The sequence below is a fragment of the Mesoplodon mirus genome (genome assembly GCF_964341445.2).
Source record: "Mesoplodon mirus genome assembly, chromosome: 10".
Classification (NCBI taxonomy): Eukaryota; Metazoa; Chordata; class Mammalia; order Artiodactyla; family Ziphiidae; genus Mesoplodon; species Mesoplodon mirus.
In genome coordinates, this window is record NC_138986.1 from 59793947 (window position 1) to 59817132 (window position 23186).

General features: G+C 34.5%; 1 long non-coding RNA gene across 1 annotated transcript in view; it reads right to left on the reverse strand.

Moving 5' to 3' along the window:
• The window catches only part of LOC309810957, a 175858-nt gene that overhangs the window by 100624 nt on the left and 52048 nt on the right, over nt 1-23186 (reverse strand). The window contains exon 2 of the long non-coding RNA XR_014295081.1: nt 14005-14198. This is a non-coding gene — a long non-coding RNA (uncharacterized lncRNA). The remainder of the gene's footprint in view (nt 1-14004; nt 14199-23186) is intronic.

Consider the following 23186-nt stretch of genomic DNA (forward strand, 5'->3'; position numbering starts at 1 on the left):
AAATGAACCAGAATGACTACAAAACAACAACAAAACAAACAAAAAACCATGAGATTCAACCATCGTACCAGAGTAGAGACGGTGGGTGTGGTGACAATGGCCATTTCTCTAATATCAGTAGAACTTCAATTTCCTTTCATTTTTGGAGAAAGGGTGGAGTCTCAACACTTTGAACACATTTTGTCATGAGGGCAAAAAGGGATGCTAAATGGATTTCCTCAGGCTTACATCATACAGTCTATGCTGCTAGGTGTACCAGTCATACAGTTGCAAGTAAGCTAATGAAGAAATTAAATCACTTTCCTTTTTTTGTCTCTTTCTTAAAGAGGTTGCATTTTGTGCTGACAGTGCATAGCTGATAAAATAGCAATTTTTGAAAAGCTTGCTCATTTAGCTACTCTCAGAACCCCTGCTGACATCACTGACATTTTCTCCAAATATGCAAATACTGAAAGTCGCTTTCTAAGATGCATGCATATATTTCCAAAAATGTTATTATTTTATGATCAACTAGGCATAAATGCAGAGGCAGACTAGTTTACTGGCTTTGTAATGCCACATTCATGAAATGACTTTTTTTAAAAATGAGGTTTCATAGGAATCTGTCACAGCCTCGTAGATCTTTAAAGGTGAGTTATTCCTTTTATATAGAGTGGGGGTTATTTTAAGGCCTTCCCATTATATAAACATAAAAATAGGAGTAAAAGCCCATAAGCTCAGCAAACTCAAAACTGGGTGACAATGGCAATATTATCATTAAACTCAACACACAACTTTTAAAATATAATGCACATGCAGTGGGCACGAATACTATCTTATTTAAATGTCTGTATTAAGCACAACCACTCTCTGCTAGAAATGGGGAAAAAACAAACAAGTCATATTCATCAAAGTAATTGTGTAGGTACTTTCAGTACCAAAATGCCTAGAATGAAGGATTGAACTGCTAACGGCAGCAGTGACAGCCATGAATCATGGTAGGCTACTCCGGGGCCTTTACCACCATAAAACAAAAGATGTAGATGAAAAATGCTGCAATTAAGTGATTTGATTTCTGCCCCCTTTTTCCAACTGCATTCGTGCATGGCTGCACAGCAAAGATTGATGGGAAAAATTACTCTACGTGATCTCTGACAGAGCCTTGGAACAATTCTATAAGGGAGAAACATACAAATCAAACCAGCTTTCTTGTATTCAAACAAAATAATACATATAAAGCAAATACTTTAGCCTATATCCAAAGCACCAAAATTTGCATGCACACATAAATTGTTGAGAAATGCTCTGCTATCAAAACCAAACTCATGGATTTTCCAGCTAGTTGGGTTATACTGATATTTGTTTAAATAAATGTTCAATCAGTACTGCTGAGTGGCATCCTCAATATGTCTGTGCACCGAGAACAAATTATAGATACAAATTTGTGGAGGTAAAACATTCTTATCTTTTATATCAATAAATTATTAATGAAAATACACACAAAATAAAATAATAGAAAATCTCACTGACTGTTCAACTCCCCTGTCATTATAGTCATTTAGAAGGGCATTTTTAGCGGGTATTCACAACTCAGTTGGGGTCCGACATACAAAATAATCAGACTTGAACGCCAGGGAGTATTTTACTGTGGTTGGCATGTACATTTAAAAGATGCGAAATTTGCAACATCCACTGAATAAAATAAACAATACTGCTCATATGAAGAAAGGTATTTCTTATCAGAGGCTAAAGTGAAATTACGTGGGTTTCATTTCCTGAGGAGAGACAGTCACTCAACCACAGTTTACTGTAAGAAATGTACAATTAATTTAATTTGAATTTATACAATAGAATTGCCCCCTCCATCAAAAGGGAAAAACATGTGTATACTTGACTTTGTCATGTGTACCGAGGCTATATTTAATCGCTGCTAGTATAGTGATCTTGAATTGGGTAAATTCTTACATTCTCTCTGTAGACCTTTACATATCTGTCTTTCAAGTATTGTGGTATTTTAAATAAAGAGTTAGAGGTAGATTTTGCAAGACAGTAAATATTTTCACTTCTTCTATTGATTTCTGCCTCATCAGGACTCTAAAAATATGTTGTACTGAAACTAGTATTTTACTATGGCTTTTCAGGGAGTTACCTTAAAAAAATGTGTAGCCACTGTTTATGTGCTTAATTGTTGTGGTTCTTTCATCTCTATCAAGATAGGAAACCCCAGGGTCCCAGGGCCAGAACTCATTAGTGGATCTTCTGACTTTAATAATGAGGAAATCTGTGACATACCAGCATGGTTTGATAAAATATCACACACTCGGAAATCAGGAGACCTGCATTCACCACTAATTAATATTAGGTCGAACTATATGAAATTACTATTTTTGTAGGTCAAAAACAGCTGGCTATCACAATTATTGATACAAGTGGTTCAACCTATATTACTTTGGTAGAGGGTAAGCACGCAGCTTCAATTTCCTCACGTGTTAGCAGGCAAAGTGACCATTTCGTATTCTTACAAGTAAGTATTTACTTAATATACGTTATTCAAATTTTATATTTTTATCTTCATCTGATTGGTAAATAAATCTTATACTTTACCAATGATCACTAAATGTCAACAATTATTATGAATTCACTAAGTATCTTAAGATGTAATTAAGATATACATTATCTTCAGTATGTATTTTGTAAGTAATCAAGGTAAATCTAACTCTATAATAAATTCATTCAGTGAAATTTCTTCAAGAATTCATTTAGTCCTTCCATTTATAAATGGGTTTTTAGTGTATTTATTGGGACACATGAAAGCCTTTTCATTTAATTTTTAATAGGCCATCCCTTTCTTGTATAAAAACAAGAAGTATAAGTAGAAAAAATCATGCCTGAAGACGAAATGGAAATTTAAATATAATCATGATAAATGTGCTGTAACTGAGCTAAAACTTTGGCTCTGAGATTCCTGGAAGACTGAGTAAAGAGGGAAATAATGTTGATGTCTTTTTATATGTTTTATCTTTTATGTTTAGATTCTTAAGGTCAGGAGGCATACCCTCTAATTCATTTGGATATTCTAAAGTAATCACCCCTCCTTTTTCTCCTCCTCCTTCTAGTCACCATTTTTCTTCTACAATGAGACTCTTGGAAGCAACTAAATAGATCAGTATAGAAAGCTATATTCTATAGAGAATTCTCATTATTACATTACTTAATATTTTACATTTTGGGACATAGTGGTATATGTGAAAATGCTTGCAATATAACCATGTATTGAAGATAGGGTCATTTTAACCTTTAAATACTCAGCCTCCTGATAGCAATACATTTAAGTTATTTTGTAGAAATAACAAAACCGTAGTGCTATCCTAAGAATTTTAGACTATATCCATAATGTAAATGATAGTATCTACTAAAGCTAAAAAACGTAATATATAAAAATACCAATTTTATACTATTTTTATGTTTTTCAATAAGGTATAACTGACACACAAACATACAATATGTTTTAAGTGTATAATTTGAAAAAATTTTGGCATAAGCACACAGGCATGAAACTATCACCACAATCAAAATAATGAACACATCCATCAGACCCAAGTCTCATCAAGCTCTTTTGCAACCTCTCCCACCTGCCTCCCTGTTCCTCTTACTGATGTGTCTTCCTGTGTTTGCATTTCTATAACTTTTATACAAATGGAGTCATGTAGTATGTCTTCCTTTTTGTCTGGCTTCTTTCATTCAGTATAATTATTCTGACATTCTTCCATGCTGTTGTGTTTATCAACAGTTCACCCTTTGTCAGTCTGAGTAGTGTTCCATTGTATGGATTCACCACTTTTTAAAAAAATCTGTTTACCTGTTGATGGGCATTTGGGTGGTTTCTAGTTTGGGCTATTACAAATAAAGCTGTTATGACCATTTGTATTTTCTCTTGATACTGTTAAGAGAATGAAAAGTCACAGACTGGGAGAAAATGTTTGCTAAGTATATATCTTCTAATGAACATGTATTCAGAATATATAAAGGAATCTCAAAACTCAATGATAAGAAATCAAACTACCCATTAAAAATGGGTAAAAGATTTGAATAGGCACTTAACCAAAGAAGTTATACAGATGGCAAATAAGCACAATTGAAGGTGCTAAAAATCATTAGTCATTAGGAAAATGTAGACTTAAATCACAATAAGATATCACCTACTGGAATGGCTAAAATTAAAATGAATGGCCACACCAAGGGTTGGCAAGAATGTGGAAGAATTATCAAATTCCATACAATGCTGGTAGGAATGTAAAATGTTACAACCTCTTTGGAAAACAGCTTGACAGTTTCTTAAAAAGTTAAAGATATACCTATCACATGATTCGGAAATTAACTGTGAAAACTGACTTTATTAAAAGACTATCATTAGCAAGCTTGAGGCTAAGAAAGAATAATGCTTCTGGCTTGGCATACTTTCTGTTAATGTTTACCTCCGTAACTTTTTAACAATACAGACTTTATATACCATCTATATGTCATTGATATCCAACTTTATGGCTTCTCCATCGTACTCCAATGTACATACAATGCTTACTTGATTAGCCCCTCAAAAGTAGTTTTCTTCTAGGTTTCCCATCTCAGGAAATAGTACTACACACCTAGTTGCTTGACCCAAAATTCTAGGAATCATACTTGATGCCCTCCCCTCCCTCACTACTCCCCTCATTGTTCCCCATACCCAATCCATCAACAAGATCTGTTGTATTTACCTCCAAAATGTGTCCAGAATCTGTCCAGTTATCTCCATTTCTGTTTAATACTTCCCTAGTGCAAACTTCCATTATCTCATTATATTGCTGTAATAAATTTCTAAGAGCTCTCTTTATATTTGCTCAAATTCCTAATTTCTACAGTCTATCCTTCCTACAGCAGCCAGAAAACTCTTTTTAAAACCTAAATTAGATAATATCACTCCCCTTCTTAAACCCTTAAATAGCTTTCCTTTGCAATTTCAATAAATCCAAACTCTTCACAAAAACCTAGGTCATCAAATTTTGGGCTCTTGCATATGAAACTCAACTCTCTCACTACTCCAGGCACAACTGGCTTTCTTTCTGCTCTTGGAACACTAAGCTCATTCTCACATTTGGGCAATTACACCAGACCTAGTGCCCCCAGATCTTTCTTATACCTGGTTCTTTTTTGCTATTCAGTCATCAGCTCAAATATCTTCTCTCCAGTGAAGTTTCCCTGACTACCAAATCAAAATTAGCACCCCTCCATCACCCCTTATACTATTTTCTCATTCAATCACCATGCTATCATATTATTTTATTTTCTTGTATATTGTCTGTCTTGCTTCCTCTGGGACATTGTCAATATTGTCAAAATATTGAAATCTTGTCAATATTGTTTATCCAGTGCTTAGGAAGTAGGGGGGACAGTCAATTAATATTTAATGAAGAATTCTTATTTGGAAGATACATTTGCATGGAAATTAAAGGTAATTTTACCTCCCAAATATCACTTTTTATGTGTTTATTTTTTATATTTATTTGCTTTACTTATGAGAAAAAATATAAAAGCTGAGATTAAAAAGAAGAAAAATAGAAACACACTAAATTTGAATGCAAAATTCTGCCATAGAGTAACAGGTCTTATACTTTTCATTTTAAGTAACTGGAAGGTTAGGGAACTGTCACTTGACATGGCAATCATTCTGGGGAAGAACTAAAGCATTAAGCAGGCACTCATACTACAGTCTTCTGTCTCAATTAATCAAGTTTATAGCAGCCACATGTAGCACCACCAGATGCTGGAATTTTTAGTACCTAGAAAATCTTGACTTTTTACCAGACACCCACTAACTGGGGGGTGGGAAGTGGAGGAAGCATAGCAAGTTACACTATTTCTTTGTTTTCCACAAGGGGTTAAATAACAGGTATTTGGTCAGCTTCTATAGCCCCAGGAACAAATATTTCCTTTGATTAGTCCTAGGAGCTTTGGATGTCATAGGACCTGATCCAAAGGAGAAAAATGACAGAACCCTACAAAAAATAACTTTTCTTTTCCATGGGTGATAATTCTTAATGGTGACACTATCCTTGAAAGTCATCCTTTCCTTCCAAAATGGCAGTTAATGTGGCATTCAGAAGAAAAGAAAATGACCCTTTCATGCAGAAGATATGAAAAAATGGAACCAGCAAAGTCAATGAATCTAAGTGACTTGCTGGCCATGGAAGTGAAAAAGCATCCTTAATGTATAGCCAGCCACAGAGCACACAGCTGGAGTGAAGAGGAGGGAAACATAAAGCAGGGACATGCAATGGCCACAGGAAAAGTAAGAGAGCCCAGGACAGTGGCCCCAATGAGAGGAAGTGGTGAGAGAATAATGGAGAAGAGTCCATTTAGTGTGCCATTTCCAGAGACAAATTGTGTAGGGAAAAGTGGAAGAAGGTAAAAGGGCTAGCAGTGAAAGCAGCAAAGACCTTGAACTGATAAAAATGGAACATTGAAAAAAGGCAATCTACAGATTTCACCCTACCTCATGTGGGAAAATGGGCCAGAAGAGGCCTATTGAGAAAACCAAGCATAATTCATGTTATAAAGAGAGTTTAAAAGGGGAAATTAGCATCTGTACCACCCACACTCAGTTATGTTTAGCTTAATTGATTCATAAGTATGGCCATTAGTTTATACATGATGTAAGATTTGCTTATCTATTATATAAACTCATTTTTAATTTAAGCTTAAATTTATAAACCTTATCAGATAATTGGCTATTTCCAATATAGTAGAGCTTTGAATACCAATCAAATGCCATGAAGAAAGGACAGAATATTCTTGATTTGATTTGCTATAACCCAACTTCCCTAACAGAGTAGATAGAGAGGAGGAAAATAAATTGGAATATTGAAAAGGCATGAGTATAAATGAATAAAATGAAAAATACAAATTACAAATGAAGGAGAAAATGTTTCTTTTCTTTAGCATGGGACCAATAGGGAATATCTTACAGGAAGTATCAGTAGGAGCAGAAGAAAGTGGATAGGTTTTTCTTTGGAGCAGAAAGTAACCTAGACTCTCTGGGAGATTGAGAAATGTTTCTTTTCTCCTGGGTTTCTATTTCTCTAACTACATCAATCTATCCACCTACATCTATCTATCTAAAAAAAAAAAAGTCTAATTCTTTCAGAAATCAGATAGCTACAAAAACCAAGGGGGTAATACAGGATTTACCTAGAGTTGGAGAATATGAATATGATTTGGGAAATTAAGTCAAACAAGAGCAAAAGATTATCCTAATTTCAACGACTGTCTACTAAAAGTTCCAAATTGCCTCAATTCATTTTCTTTTTTATGTAGTAAACTCACATCAACTTACAGTCAATGAAGTAAAAACATATTCAGTATTAACTCAACAAACATTTACTGAACCTTCTCTTTAAGAGGATATGCTTGGCCCTATGTTCAGGACCATCATTCCCTTGGAGAGGAAGAAAAGAAGTTTGATTCCATTCCATATCCCATAAACTAAAATGTAGCATTTAAATTCCCAGTGTGGATATGAAGCCCCCAAAACAAAATTATACTTTTGATCACAGATTATCCCTCAAAACTGTTCAGGCTTTACTTGTTTATTTTATTTTATTTATTTATTTATTTATTTTTTTGTGGTACACGGGCCCCTCACTGTTGTGGCCTCTCCTGTTGCGGAGCACAGGCTCCGGATGCACAGGCTCAGCGGCCATGGCTCACGGACCCAGCCGCTCCGTGGCATGTGGGATCTTCCTGGACCGGGGCACGAACCCGTGTCCCCTGCATCAGCAGGCGGACTCTCAACTACTGCGCCACCAGGGAAGCCCCAGGCTTTACTTTTTAATGCATTTTAGTATATAAAATTTAAGGTCTTTAGTAACTTTAAATAGATTTAATGAAAAAATGTTATTCAATTAGTTTCTTTTAGTATATTTGATCCATGATATTCAGAATACTAATTAATGAGTTTTTAAAATGTAAGGACTCAGGGATTTAATAACGTGAAACTTCTTTTACTGAAAAATTAAACTATGGCTATATTCACTATAATTTGATAGTTCATATGATGTAATTACTATTTTTAAGTTCACATGTCTTAAAATCTGATGTAAATGGCTTCACGGAAATAATACTTTAGCTTGTAAATTCATTATTTTAAAATTTACTATACATCAGGAGTTAAGCTGAAGATCAGCCAAAATCCACATTTTTTCCAGTCATATAATCTAAATATATAATAAAATGTATAATGTCATTTTATCTCAAACATTTTACATTTAGTGGTTGTAAGTTATATACTAACCAATCTTGTATGAGTAAATGCATAGTGTTAAAACGTGACTTTTTAAAACTAAACATATTTAAGAGAGTATGTAACATTAAGAGGATCAGTCTTTAAGATTTTTAGAGTAGGGATAAATATAAATGAAACTTAAGAGCTTAATTTTTACAACTTCTCAAATATACTGAATTAAACAAATTTCCTTTATTTAAAAAAATTGTTTATTCTTTTTATCATCACTTCTATAGTACATTTACATATAACCTACGTATTTCCTGGAAACAGTCAAAAGTTTACAATTATTTTTAACAAAAATAATTAACTTTCTTGAAAACTATTTCCCTTCTAAAAATATAGATACACAATTTGTACAACTGAAGTTATGAGTGATAGATTGGCATTATTATTAAAGAATTATATACACCTTGGACAAGAAATATTAACAACATTAATAGTTACCATTTATTATGTGCCTACTAAGTCCCAGACCTTATCCCAGGCCCTTTGCATATATCATTAATACTCACAACAGCCCTGCAAGGTATAGTTTCTTTTTTCATTTTTACAGCTGGTACAACTGTGCTTCAGTCCAGGTAAGCACTTGAATGAGGCCAAACAAGTGGAAGAGCTGGAATTCAACCTCAAATCTCTGTCACTTCTGTCTGGGAGCTTTGACTGTATTCATCTATGATAAATTACATGCAGATATGCTTCCTAATTTTTCAAAATTCACTATCAATTAAAATGTATTCCAAAAGAACATCTGACAACAAACCAGCCACAGGCTTCATTAAAGTACTGAGACCTTTGGGGACCATGCTGCTGATATTAACAATGCCCAAAGTTTGAATTTGAAAACTTCACTGTTTGTAGTATAATCATGTTAGTTGAGACAGAAGTGATTCCAATTTCATTTTCAAACACGTGTTTTAGACTACTTTTGAAAAACAAGGGGTAGCTGTACTGGGTAACTACTGTGTGATACCCACTCCAGTAGAAAGTTATACTTACACTTCATAATACAAATATACACATTTATTACTGTGGGTGGCTAAGTGCTTCAAATGCATTATTTAACTTTTATAACAACCTGTGAGAAATACTGTTATCATGATTTTACAGGTAAATAAACTGAAGCACATAGGCATTAATCAGTTTACCCATAGCCAAGTAGCTAATGAGTAGAAAGGCTATGTTTAGATTCCAAATTTGCCCATCTCCAAAGTCCAACACTCACCACTAAGCTATCCTGCTCTACATACAGTGGCCTTTAGAAGTGGACATCATTCAAGTTTCTACACACGGTCTAGGGTATGGGCCCGTGATCATACCTAGCTGTGGGCTGAGCCTATAGTAAGAAAGGCAGTGGCTGCAGCTGTGTTTTGGCTTCTTGCCACACTTCAACTCAGGGAAAATTCATTTCTTCACTTCAAAAGTGAACTGTATTAGGTAATCTCTAAGATCCACTAAAGCAATAAGGGTATTAAGATCCTATTAATACATTTTATTTTATGTCACTGAACATTGTAGCTAAAAGTATAACCGAGGTTTTGTTGTTGTTTTGCTATTACTTCTGTCCCTCCCCATGGGCACTGTAGAGGTTTTAAGCATGAACAGACTGGAGACACAGAGAGCTGGATCTTAACTCCCACCCTGTTCTACTAAGGCATGCGTGACCTTGGGGAAGCAGCCCAGCCTGTCTGTGCTTCTGTTTGTTAATCTGTAACAGGAAGAAAATACCAGTACCTATCCCAAAGGATTGTGTGAGAAAAAAAATATATAAAAGTGCTTGGCACAGAGTAAACTCAATAAAAGTTAACTATTATTATTTGGAATTATTATTATGTTATGAGACTGAAAGGTTATATTATACAATTTATGTTTAATTGCTAAAAAATTCACAAAAAAGTAATTAGGGCAAAATATTCACTGCTAGTACACTCTGGATAAATTTTAAAATTATATTTATATATGTATATATGTGCATGTGTATTACACACGTGTGTCTATGTATATGTGTGTATGTACACATGTAACACATATACACATTCCCCTAGCATTAAACATCTACTTAAACATTCAGTTTTTACTTGCATTTTGGTCTCTTTTTTCTCCAGTAATTTTAGATGGTATGGCTGACAAGATCAGCATCAGACTTAGATAGAATGATAATATGCAAAAGCATACAGAATTCTCACATGTATAAATGCTGTCTAGTTATTTTAAGATGTTTCGTGGAAACTACTAAAGTGGTGGGGACGGGACAATGATGCATCAACTGAATTAATCACTATCATCACTCTTCTAAAGAAAAAACAAAGCAACTTCAGCACACTCAATCATCAGGAACACGAAGAGAATGGAGCCGCATAAAACCAAGGCTGGGTCCCCGTTCTGGGTAGGCCATGTTGTTAAAAATTTGCTCCACAGTTCCCGAACTCTGAAATTCCTCTTTATAAGTATCATAGAGGTTTTTGTTTTTGTTTTTGTTTTTAAATTTGCTCTTGTTTGTTTTTTGTTTTGTTTATTTGTTTGCTTCTTTACAAATAGAAAATGCAACTGTTTTACAGGACTGTGGAAAGCTTTGGAAGGAACCAGATATTTGAGCCTATCAATGAATTTTACCTGATGGTGAAACTCAAAATGACACAGATAGTAAGTTTCAAAGACACATGGTTGAGAAAGGTAGCATTTTTTTTTAATGCTGGCAATTCTAAGAAGATGTGAGGCTGTTTAAGTCTCACCAAAACTCAGCCATAAATATGGAAACAATTCCATAGCTTCCAGTTTTTTGTACTTTTTCCATAGATATGATTGTTTGCCATTGATCCAAATGCATTTCTGTCCCACATACTGTTAACTAAAGAAAAACTCAGATAACAAGAATATCTTTATAAAGGGCTATGAAAATAAGGAATAGCCTCCACATTTACTTACTTTAGCAAGAACATAAAAAGATAACACAGTCAGTTAATCTCAGATATTTCACTTACTATTTAATTAACCACAGTCTAATATTTTGCCCTGTGTTTTATTTCAAAATATAGGAATGTTAAATAATGATTATATTATTGTTAGAATTAAATATATGGTAACCAATACAGTTGAGGCAAGTATATAAATTGATTAGGAATAAATGGCTGGTTTTGTGGATTTTTAAATTTTATATTATTTTACTCTTTATATATGTATGCTAGGTCATCTTATGAGATATTTTTCCCCTTCATAGAACACTTTGCAAATGTTATCCTATAGATCAATGTTGGACTTGCCACTACAGACCACCAACAAACATAATACTGCAAAGATGGGATATGCTGAAGCAGCAGCTGTTAGTAGTTTCTCACATATGTGTGTGAAAGGAGAGAAAGAAAAATCTTTGTGCATTCTAGTTCATTCATAGAGCTTTGGGAATTAATTACAATTATACTGCTCAATACTAACAGTGAGAATCAGGAAACAAATATTGGGGTATAAATATAAGAAGTGAGCCTATAATTTTATGTCTGCCTTCACTTACATTTTTATGTATACCTTTATAATATGTATACGTTTCATATTCATGTATAAGCATATATTATACATGCATATATATTATATTAAATATAATAAAAGCTATTTCAGTATATATGAATAAGACAAAATAAAGGCAAATAAGTCACTTCTAAACAAAATAGTCATCAAAATATACTGCATATGTTCTATTTGGAGGGTATGATTCAAATTATAGATATCAGAGTTAGCAACAGTCCTCTGTTTATACCACCTGAAACAGCAGAGAGATGATCACTTAGCTTTGTTTTGGTTCCAATTCATTTTTTTTCAAGAATTGTAATTAAAAACTGCATTAATGCCACCAATTATGGCCTCCAAGGGACCAGAAACCCCATGTTACTCCGTGATGGAACACAACTGAGCTGCAAACATCCATTTACCATTATAATACTCATTAATCCTGCCAAAAACAACTCATTACGGGACTTCAAGGAAATCATCTCATAGGCAAACACAGCACAGAATGTCATTGTATTCCTCACAGCAAAGTTGCAGAGGTGCAAACTGCTCAATGTCACTAATTTATGAAGCTTGAAAACTATGATTTCACTTTTTATCAAGCTAAGACCTTTATGTGAAAGAACTGGGCTAACCTCTCACCCTTAAAATCTTAATCTTAATAAGTAAAATCTTAATAAGAAGCATTTTGACTTACGATCTCAGTAATACAAGCCTGAAAATTTTTACTAAACTACCTATCAAATTCTTCCAGAACCCAATCTCACCTCTTTGGACATCAACACCTCCCAAAGCAATGACAAAATTCCCATCACATCCACTGTCGTCTTTCTGGCTGGATCTAAAATAAAATATAAACCCTCTCTCTTTCTTTAGTCAATTGAATATATTCAAATATATCTGCTCCTTTTTCTATCCCTGGCTCCAGGGAGGTGCTGCAACCAGCATGATCTCTCTGAATGCTTATTGGTGATTTGATGCCACTGCTCTAGGTGACAAATCAAGTCCTAAAATACCCTGCAGCAAACAAAACTTAGAGTTGTAAATTATCATTTTATAAGCAATTATTACAAAGACGAACGATAAGAAAAGAGATTTATTTTACATACATGAACAATGATCATGTTTCAAAACCAAAACAAACTCTTCTCTTTCTCTTCAACACCGTATTTCCTCTGATATTTCAGCACTCTTTGCTTAAGAAGAAATTATCTAAATGTGGTGTCTGGAAAAATTTTCTGAAGTAAGCTTAGATAAAATACAAAGAAGCTAATTAAAAATATTTGGTTATACTTATTGTCGTTTTACAGGATTTGAAAGAAAGGAAGAGAAAAAAAGTTGTAAGAAAATTTTTCTCCAGTGACTATGCATTTTCTCTCATAAAATTACTAGAAAGAACTGAAAGTAAGTGATAATATGCAGTATCTGAAAACTAATAAGTGACCACCTTTAATCAAGATTATTCTCTTAGAGTTTAAACCAAACTTACTTCATATGCTTTTAAAAATACCTATTCCACACAATTCTAATATAATAATTAGCAATATTAGTCAAAATTGGTTGAATCAGTAGCAAAATGAGGTCTAACATGACTTCCTTCTACAAACAAATTCTGGAAGTTGATACTTGGCATAAAAGTTGGAGAGAAACATACAATTTACAAACTGATGAAACAAAAAAAATTATCCTTATTTTTCATTTTCAGCTTTCAGGATTGGGATTTAAATCTTGAAAATAACTACAAAGCAGCTGCTGTGTGCTCACACCAGGATTTACCTGCTCAATTGTCAACCTTCTAAATTACAGAAGTTTCCTGCTAGACTCTAAGTCCTGTGAGAACTCTGTTGCACACCACTGAGTCATCAGCTCTTGGCATCATGTGGAATACAATCTCTAAATGTTTAGTGAATTTAAAAATTGCTGAATTTTACCAGGATAATAGCCTGAGAACATGCAAATATCTACATTGTCCCTGTTGTGGGTCTTTTTCCCCCCACCCCAAGAAGATGCATTTGTTTTATACCCTAAGTTCTGAACTCCTTTCCTTGAAAAAGTGGGTTATGAGCAGGAAGCAGAAATTTTCAAAAACTAAAGAAAAAAATCCACATCTTGGTTTTTGTTGATGGAAGAAAGCTTAACTACTGAGAGGTAGGAGTAAGACAACTGGAAAAGAGATGAATGTTTTAGACCGACAGTCTTTTCCTCACCTTTGGGGGCCTTGATTTACTCATTGCATCTAGGTCCTAGATGAGGCATTGCTCGGAACGTTTAATCCTTTCGAGGCTGGAAGCTTTGCCCAGAGCTGAGAGGATCAGAAGAGCTCTCTGAGGGCCAAGTTGGAGGCAGCAAGGTGTCTGTGACTTTGGAATAGCACTCCTGATTATGCCACGAGCTGACTGCTCTACAGGGGCAAGTAAAAGAAAAAAAGAGAAGGAAACCTTGGCTTAGGATACAATTCACCCATCCCCCAGTGTATCTGGCCCCTTATTAGACCAAGATATCTTCACGATCTCAGTGTAGGCCTGGATATCAGGAGCTAAAATAGATTAAATATGACTTTTAAAAAAGGAATATGAAAATTCCTGTACTCTAGTTTTTTTGACCAAGATTTATACCTATACAGAATGAATGCAGAAAATCCCATACTCCTGTTTCTCCTTGCTAGTAGAGTTTCAATATGGATCTTAGTTTATCAGACTAAAAGCTGAACCAGGTGGAAACGAGTGAAGTCTAGCAGGTACTTCCAGCTCTTTTCCCAAACTACTAGCAAATAAGTACTTGCTTCTTTGATGGCATCGTTGTTCCAGGTGGGCATCAAGTTAGATGGGATGACATATTTTTTTCTAGTTTTGTTTTCAAACTGTGAGGTGGGATGAGTAGGGAACCCTCAGTGCAGTAATAGTTACTTACTAGGTACTAAATCTTGTATGAGATAAAATATGAAAGATTTTTCCACCAAATGGGTGTTTTCAGGTTGTGAAAATGAAATGGCTTTAAATCTAACATGCAAATGGAAGTGATTCATGTTTGGATGGGCACCATATTCACATTCTAGAGTTCCAAGTTAATGTAGAGAGAATACTAATCATAATAAATAAAAATAATTCTTAGTCTGCTGCATTTTACATGTTTCACAAAGACTGATGAGTAGAAAGAAACTAATTTACAATATGTAAGTGGGCATTCTTTGGGATTAAAATAGCCAGTTCACGTGAATGTGTTGAAAGTGTCAAGCACCGTGTATTTCCTGGGGTACAGAAGACAGGACTTCCAGATCTCTCTGAGATGTGGAATCTGCACTGTCAAACATGCCAACTAATCTCTGGGTGGCCCAGACCAAAGTACAAAACTCTGTCACTTCAGGAAATTTTAAAAATATTATCTAGCATTTTATCATTATCAAAATAAAGTGTCACCATCAAGATGCTGCAAGAGAATGCAAACATTTGTTATTTACTTATATAGCTTAATTTGTGTTTTCTGTTACGAGCTCTAGGAATGACAAATAACTCCAGTTGTATAAGTAACATATACAATAAATGCCCTAGCAACACACACACACACAGACACACAGACACACATACACAGACAAAAGTGAAATCATACCAAGAAGAAAAATCTACCACTTTTTTTAAACAGTTTGGAGCAAAAAAAATTTATACAAGAACATGTTTCCAAAAGTCCTGGAGAGGCCACTTGTGCTCACAATCTACTGTTAATATAAAATTCGTATAGTAAATGCACCTGTGTTTTGGATTATTTAGGGTTTATTTCATTGATAATCATTACTGCCAGAGCCAAGTTAAAACTAATGTACTTTCATTTCAGGAATGAATTGCTAAGCAATTGTTGCCATTCCATTTTCTAATTCAAGTCATTGCCCTCTTCCACATTTCCCCTTCCTACTCTCACTACAGGCTCCACTCTCATCATTTAAGCAAACTAAAATAGAACGACAATCACAAATGTTGCTGCAACTGTATTTAAAAACAGATTGGAAAGTAATGATAAAATATTTGTTGAATTATTCTGTTTAAATATTAGGTTTTCTTTTGATAACAGTGTACTGAGTCTACCTGGATGGACAAATGGGATTTTCTTGCATATGTACCAAGGACTCATCCTGATTTGACTTCATTCAAGTTGTTTCTGACCTCTTTTCTAACTTTACACATCACTGTAAAAACCGAGCTCACTTTTCCAGGTGCTAGTTTCCCCTCCACCCTGAGACAATCAACTGCAAAAACAATGATTATAACTAAACGTCCCCAACTGACATATATCTCAATAATATATTTCGAATGCCTGTGGCATATTATTTCTAATGACATTAACTAGCTGATTTTCATTCTTCAATGATTTAATGCTACAAAAATGGTAACCTATTGTCTGATATTTCCTTTTATATTTTTTACTCAACTATCAGCTTAATTACATGGCAATCTCTAACTCATTTAATAAGTCTGTTGGTATAGTCTACACATAAAATTTAGATTCCAAAATATAAATTGTAAATGAAGAAAAGAATTATGGAAGAGAGGCTATAAAATTTCAAATTATTTTACTACAAAGGTTTATCTTATTAGCAAAACAAAAGGTTATCACATGCACCTTTTGAAATGTTTCAGAACATCAGACAAAGACATTGAAAGTTGGACTTCCCTGGTGGCTCAGTGGTTAAGAATCCACCTGCCAATGCAGGGGACATGGGTTCGAGCCCTGGTCTGGGAAGACCCCACATGCCGTGGAGCAGCTAAGCCCCTGCACCATAACTATTGAGCCTGTGCTCTAGAGCCCGTGAGCCACAACTACTGAGTCCACATGCACAACTACTGAAGCCCGCGCACCTAGAACCCGTGCTCCACAACAAGAGAAGCCACTGCAATGAGAAGCCCACACACCGCAATGAAGAGTTGCCCCTGCTCGCTGCAACTAGAGAAAGACTGTGTGTATCAACAAAGACCCAGCACAGCTAAAAATAAATAAAGAAAATTTAAAAAATAAAAAAATAATTGAAAGTTAAAGCAACCTTATAATAATGAAAGATATTAGCACTGCTGGTGAGAAAAATTAAAAACATAGTGTCAAAATCTAAAAGTACAACCTATCATAGACACAGAATCTAGTTTTGGCTTAATAGGTTCTGTGACTTTACAGACATGAAGTAAAATTTCAAGACAATGTCCAAAGAACCTAAGGCAATGAACAAGTCAGGCGAATCAGAAATTTGTGAAATTGCAACCTAGCAATCCCCACCATGCCAATCCTTGGCTGGAAGCCACAGAATAAATTTATAGATGTTTTCCAAATTCTGGAGATTTTAAATATATAGTAACTCAAATGATCTATCAAAAAACTAAGAATTTTAAATAATTTTTAACATTTATGGAATGGATTTTCATATTGAATGACTCACCTCCCTGAATCTTTTGCGTTTCCTTTGATACTGTGTAGCATGTACAAAGTAGGGACTCAATAAATGCTGAATAGATTGAACTAAACTCTTAACGATGGAACTCAATTTATTTAAATATAGCAGGAGGCAGAATAGCACTTTGGCAAAGAGTAGGCAGCTTGTGGTTTGATTGTTTGCTCTTTCACTATTTATCTGTCTGACTTTCAGTAAATTGCTTAATATCTTTAGATATCAGTGTATTTATCTGTTAAATGGGGATAATTACACTTTATTAAGTTAAATATTTAGTGCATTAATTTATATATATATCTCACAAAGAGCTTACTAATTTTTATCTAAATTAATAATTATTTTGGAGGGTTTTCAAAGAATAAAAATATATAAATTCATAGTAGATTTAGAATAAGGCAGAATTTGAAACATTTTGCTATAACAATAAGATAGAGCATTCTTTACTTCAAAATATTTCAAAATTTTATTTTTGTTTCCTAACATAGGTGTAATCTAATTTCAATCAACCAAGAAATGCTTATTAAGTATCTCTCATATATATATATAGAAGCAGTGGTTAAGTATTATATAAAGGTACATACAATTTAAATTACCAAATCAAACAATAATTTGAAGGAATTCTATAATGTACACTTTTAGAAAAAAATAATTTAAAAAATATTCACCATCTAATATATTTCAACTTGTGGAGCAATTTGAATTTGCTTATTATGCTATCTTCAAGTAGGTGCTATTCAAAGGATAAAATCTAAGAATAACTGTGTTTAAAAGGGCATTGAAGGAGCATGACCAGATGTCCCAGGCATTATGTGTAGTTTCCGCAAGAGCCTGCAGCATGGAAAAAGAGTTTCACTGATCAGAAATCTGAAGGTTGGGCAAGCAAATATGGTGAACGTTATGAGCAATTGTGCCCTTCTACTAGCATAGTGCCTTTGAGATGATGCACTACAAGTTTGGTTGATATGGGCATCAGTAGACCGTGTCACAGAATGTGTCATATGCACACCAGTGAACTGGCTCTTCAAGCATGTCCCTGGACAGAAGGTTTGATTCATTCCCTCTGCAACACCAAGGAGACTGCCTCTGATTGGGAAAGAGTGGGAATAACTCCATTCTCTATTGGGATCATCACAGAGATGAATTCTCCATTCTGAAGCAGATACAGAATTAGAAGACACTATGAGCAGCTTCAAGAATTCCCTGAAAAGAGGGGGAGAGAAGGGAACACTGACCGAGCAATGGGAAATAGTGGTGGCTGGCAGTAGTGCAAAGAGATCCTCAGACTGGCAAAGACTCTACAGGACTTGGGAGCATCCTGTGGTTCTGAAATTGTGAGGTACTCTGGGATTTCATTTACCCCTGGAACCCCAGAATTAGGTTATACTTAGTAAAATTGTGAAACCAGCAGTTTCTTCTTTCAGGTTCCACAGGTATTTACACCTTTAACATAGATTTTACATTAAGCCAGTAATGTTGGGTTTAATTTTTTCTTCCAAAATTAAATATTATCTCTAACATGGTCCAGTCACTTCAGACATTGACCAAAACAAAGCCACAACATCATTTATGGGGCTTTTCTTAGTGTCTTAGTGTTACTTCACAGACTCACAGGCCTTGGTATGTTTTATGATTAAAATCTAATAATTTTCCTCCATTGCTTTCTAATTGTTCCCACACCACAGAATACAGCAAGAAGCTGAATCTTAAGAATGAGTCTTTCTATAAGGTGTCTTAATAATTAAGAATAAGATATTTGGTTAGTAGTCCTTCTATGATGAGAAGAGACTGAGAAAATTAAAGACTGAAAAACTAGCTTAATATAAGAAAATATCATTTCTAATGATCTTCTCAGTTATGGACTTTAGGACTAAAAGTTATTGACAAACTAAACTTTCAAATACTGAATCCTTAAGTTGCAAAGCAATAAGAAGCCTAATAGCTTTAAAGATCTCAAAAAGGTCTTTTACTCATGATATATGCAGCAAAATAAAGTAAAAACAAAAATATAGATCTGCCCATCTAAATGGATGAAACATATACAGTGAAGTTGTAGTATCTGATGCCAGATATTGATTAGTGAGAACATAATGAATTGTATGATCTATAAGACCATAATCCTGCTATTCATCTGCGTTTCAGGTCATAATCACATCCACTTCAAAAAGCTAAGCCAAATAGCAAGAGTTCTTCAATTGACTTCAAATTATTGAAATTATATACAAATTAATGTTTGCAATTATCCTATGAAAATTGAACACTTTTAAATACCTGGCATCAGACTGACTATAAGATAGAAACACCATCTTCTCTGTACTGATCAACTGTGTACAAATAAAAACATTATCATGTCCTGATTTTATAAGGTGCATCTACATTTGTTAGCTGCCCCACCAGCACAGGTGTTAAAAATAAACTTTAATACTGATAATGTTCCCATAATCTTGCTACCAAAGGATAACTTTTATTTACTGCCCTGGAAGATTCCCAATTCTAGTAGGTTATCAATATATGCAAGTACCTATTACTACAAAGGTAAATGTGTACTTTATCATTTATTTATAGTATCCACTAAATGGGAAATTCAGTGTTGCTTTTATGAATTTCATAGGCCTTCTGGTCTAGCTCTGTTCCTTTTAGCAGGAACATACCCCAAACCATGCCAGCTAAAGGAACATCTATGCTGTTTAAAAGGTTTGTTAAAGTACGGCTCATTGTGACTCTTTTAAATGTTAACAATATCGCAATATAAGTTTTCTTTCTCTCCTTTTCATACTCTTATTCTCTCCTGCTCATCTACCTCACCTCTGAGTCTGAAAGCAAAAAACCCAACAACAAAAAAAATCAGAATTCTATGTAAAAAATCCTTTACTGGTGTCACATTTTTCATCTAAAAGTTCAAATTTTCATTTAAAAATTTTTCATACTTTGTCTCATCACTTAACCTCAGAATAAAATAATCTGATACTGCTTGATTGTTGTATTATTTATAACTTGTATTGTCTTGATTTTTTTTCTCTTTCTGGAATACAGATTCACTTATAGGTGATTTCATAATATTTCACCTTTCTGTCATTAAAATGGATTCCCAAAGTCTCCTATAACAACCAATTAGTAGGACAGTAATATCCACTGTGGAAATTCTCCCCTAGATCTCTTTTTCTGCAGTTTAGACAGTTTTTATTATTTATTTATTTATTTAATGTATTTATTTTTCACATCTTTATTGGAGTGTAATTGCTTTACAACGATGTGTTAGTTTCTGCTTTATAACAAAGTGAATCTGCTATACATACATATATATATATATATATCCCCATATCTCCTCGCTCTTGCATCTCTCACCCACCCTTCCTATCCCACCCCTCTAGGTGGTCACAAAGCACTGAGCTGATCTCCCTGTGCTATGTGGCTGCTTCCCACTAGCTATCTATTTTACAAGTGGTAGTGTATATATGCCCATGCTACTCTCTCACTTCATCTCAGCTTACCCTTACCCCTCCCTGTGTCCTCAAGTCTATTCTCTACATCTGCATCTATTCCTGTCCTGCCCCAGGTTCTTCAGAACCTTTTTTTTTTTTTTTAGATTCCATACATATGTGTTAGCATACAGTATTTGTTTTTCTCTTTCTGACTTACTTCACTCTGTATGACAGACTCCAGGTCCATCCACCTCACTACAAATAAACCAGTTTCGTTTCTTTTTATGGTTGAGTAATATTCCATTGTATATATGTGCCACATCTTCTTTACCCATTCATCAATCAATGGACACTTAGGTTGCTTCCATGTTTTGGCTATTGTAAATAGAGCTGCAATGAACATTGTGGTACATGACTCTTCTTGAATTATGGTTTTCTCAGGGTATATGCCCAGTAGTGGGATTGCTGGGTCGTATGGTAGTTCCATTTTTTGTTTTTTTAGGAACCTCCATACTGTTCTCCATAGTGTCTGCACCAGTTTACATTCCCACCAACAGTGCAAGAGAGTTCCCATTCTCCACAACCTCTCCAGCATTTATTGTTTGTAGAATTTTTGATGATGGCCATTCTGACTGGTGTGAGGTGATACCTCATTGTACTTTTGACTTGCATTTCTCTAATGATTAGTGATTTTGAGCATCCTTTCATGTGTTTGTTGGCAATCTGTATACCTTCTTTGGAGAAATGTCTATATAGGTCTTCTGCCCATTTTTGGATTGGGTTTTTTGTGTTTTTGATATTGAGCTGCATGAGCTGCTTGTAAATTTTGGAGATTAATCCTTTGTCAGTTGCTTCATTTGCAAATATTTTCTCCCATTCTGAGGGTTGTCTTTTTGTATTGTTTATGGTTTCCTTTGCTGTGCAAAAGGTTTTAAGCTTCATTAGGTCCCATTTGTTTATTTTTGTTTTTATTTCCATTTCTTTAGGAGGTGGGTCAAAAAGGATCTTGCTGTCATTTATGTCATAGAGTGTTCTGCCTATGTTTTCCTCTAAGAGTTTGATAGTGTCTGGCCTTACACATAGGTCTTTAATCCATTTTGAGTTTATTTTTGTGTATGGTGTTAGGGAGTGTTCTAATTTCATTCTTTTACATGTAGCTGTCCAGTTTTCCCAGCACCACTTATTGAAGAGGCTGTCTTTTCTCCATTGTATATTCTTGCCTCCTTTATCAAAGATAAGGTGACCATATGTGCATGGCTTTATCTCTGGGCTTTCTATCCTGTTCCATTAGACAGTTTATTTATTTGTTTATTTATTTACTTGCTTATGTGCAGATATAAGCAAGTGGTTGTAATAGGAAAGCTCCATACTTTTGAAGATCAACAAGATTTCAATCTTTTTTTTTTTTTTTTTTTCTTTTTTTTTTTTTTGCGGTACGTGGGCCTCTCACTGTTGTGGCCTCTCCCGTTCGGAGCACAGGCTCCAGATGCACAGGCTCAGCGGCCATGGCTCACGGGCCCAGCCACTCCGCAGCATGTGGGATCCTCCCGGATTGGGGCACGAACCCGTGTCCCCTGCATCGGCAGGCAGACTCTCAACCAGTGCACCACGAGGGAAGCCCTCAATCAGTTTTTAACTTTACCTCATTTTTAGTCACTTTACACAGCTCTTAGCCTAGTTCTTTTTTAAAATCTTGCATATTATGGAGCTTAACATCAGAAAAAAAATTTTAATGAGTGTAACATACTATCTATGAGAGTACTGCTTCCAGATTCCTGACAATGAGTTCCTCATTTTATATTATGGATTAATATGAAAATAATGTTTCTGTTTTTACTTTCTGTGTATTATAAAATTAATTGTAGTGTAACATTTTATTTGATAGCATATAAACTCATACTTGCATTATTATTGGTGGCCAAATTTTTCTCTTGTCAATTTAGAGATATGAAATACAAGTCAAGCCAATAAGATATAATATAGGAGAAAATATACTAATGATCATTAAATTAGAAAAATGAAATGATATCATGGGTTTCTAGTGATGAGTAATAAGCCAAGTAAATATCTAAAATAATCATGGGTCTTTAAATTGAAACACCTAAAAGAAGTTAGAATTTAAGAAAATACTTCATATTTCACTTATTGACAGATAAAAGGACATACGCTTTGATGCGTCATTTATTGACAGAGAAAGGAACATAAGCTCCATAAGAGTAAGAATTTTGTCTAACCTGTTCACTGATATATTCCCCAGTACTTAGAACAGTGTTTGACACTTGGCATTTACTCAACAAATAGGTGTTGAATAAAAGGTAATCATATTTTTCTAATGTAACATTTTCTGCCATCCCTCCCACTGTCTTGCTTTGCTCTCTCAGCACTTGTATATTGGATTTATCTTATTCTAATTTTTTCATCTCTGAGCTTCTTCCATCTTCTTCCATCTTTCTCTTCCACCTAGATAACTATTCTTTAGGTTTCAGTTTTATATACTCATTACCTTAGAGGAACCTATTCTGACCCAACACACCAGAGTAGT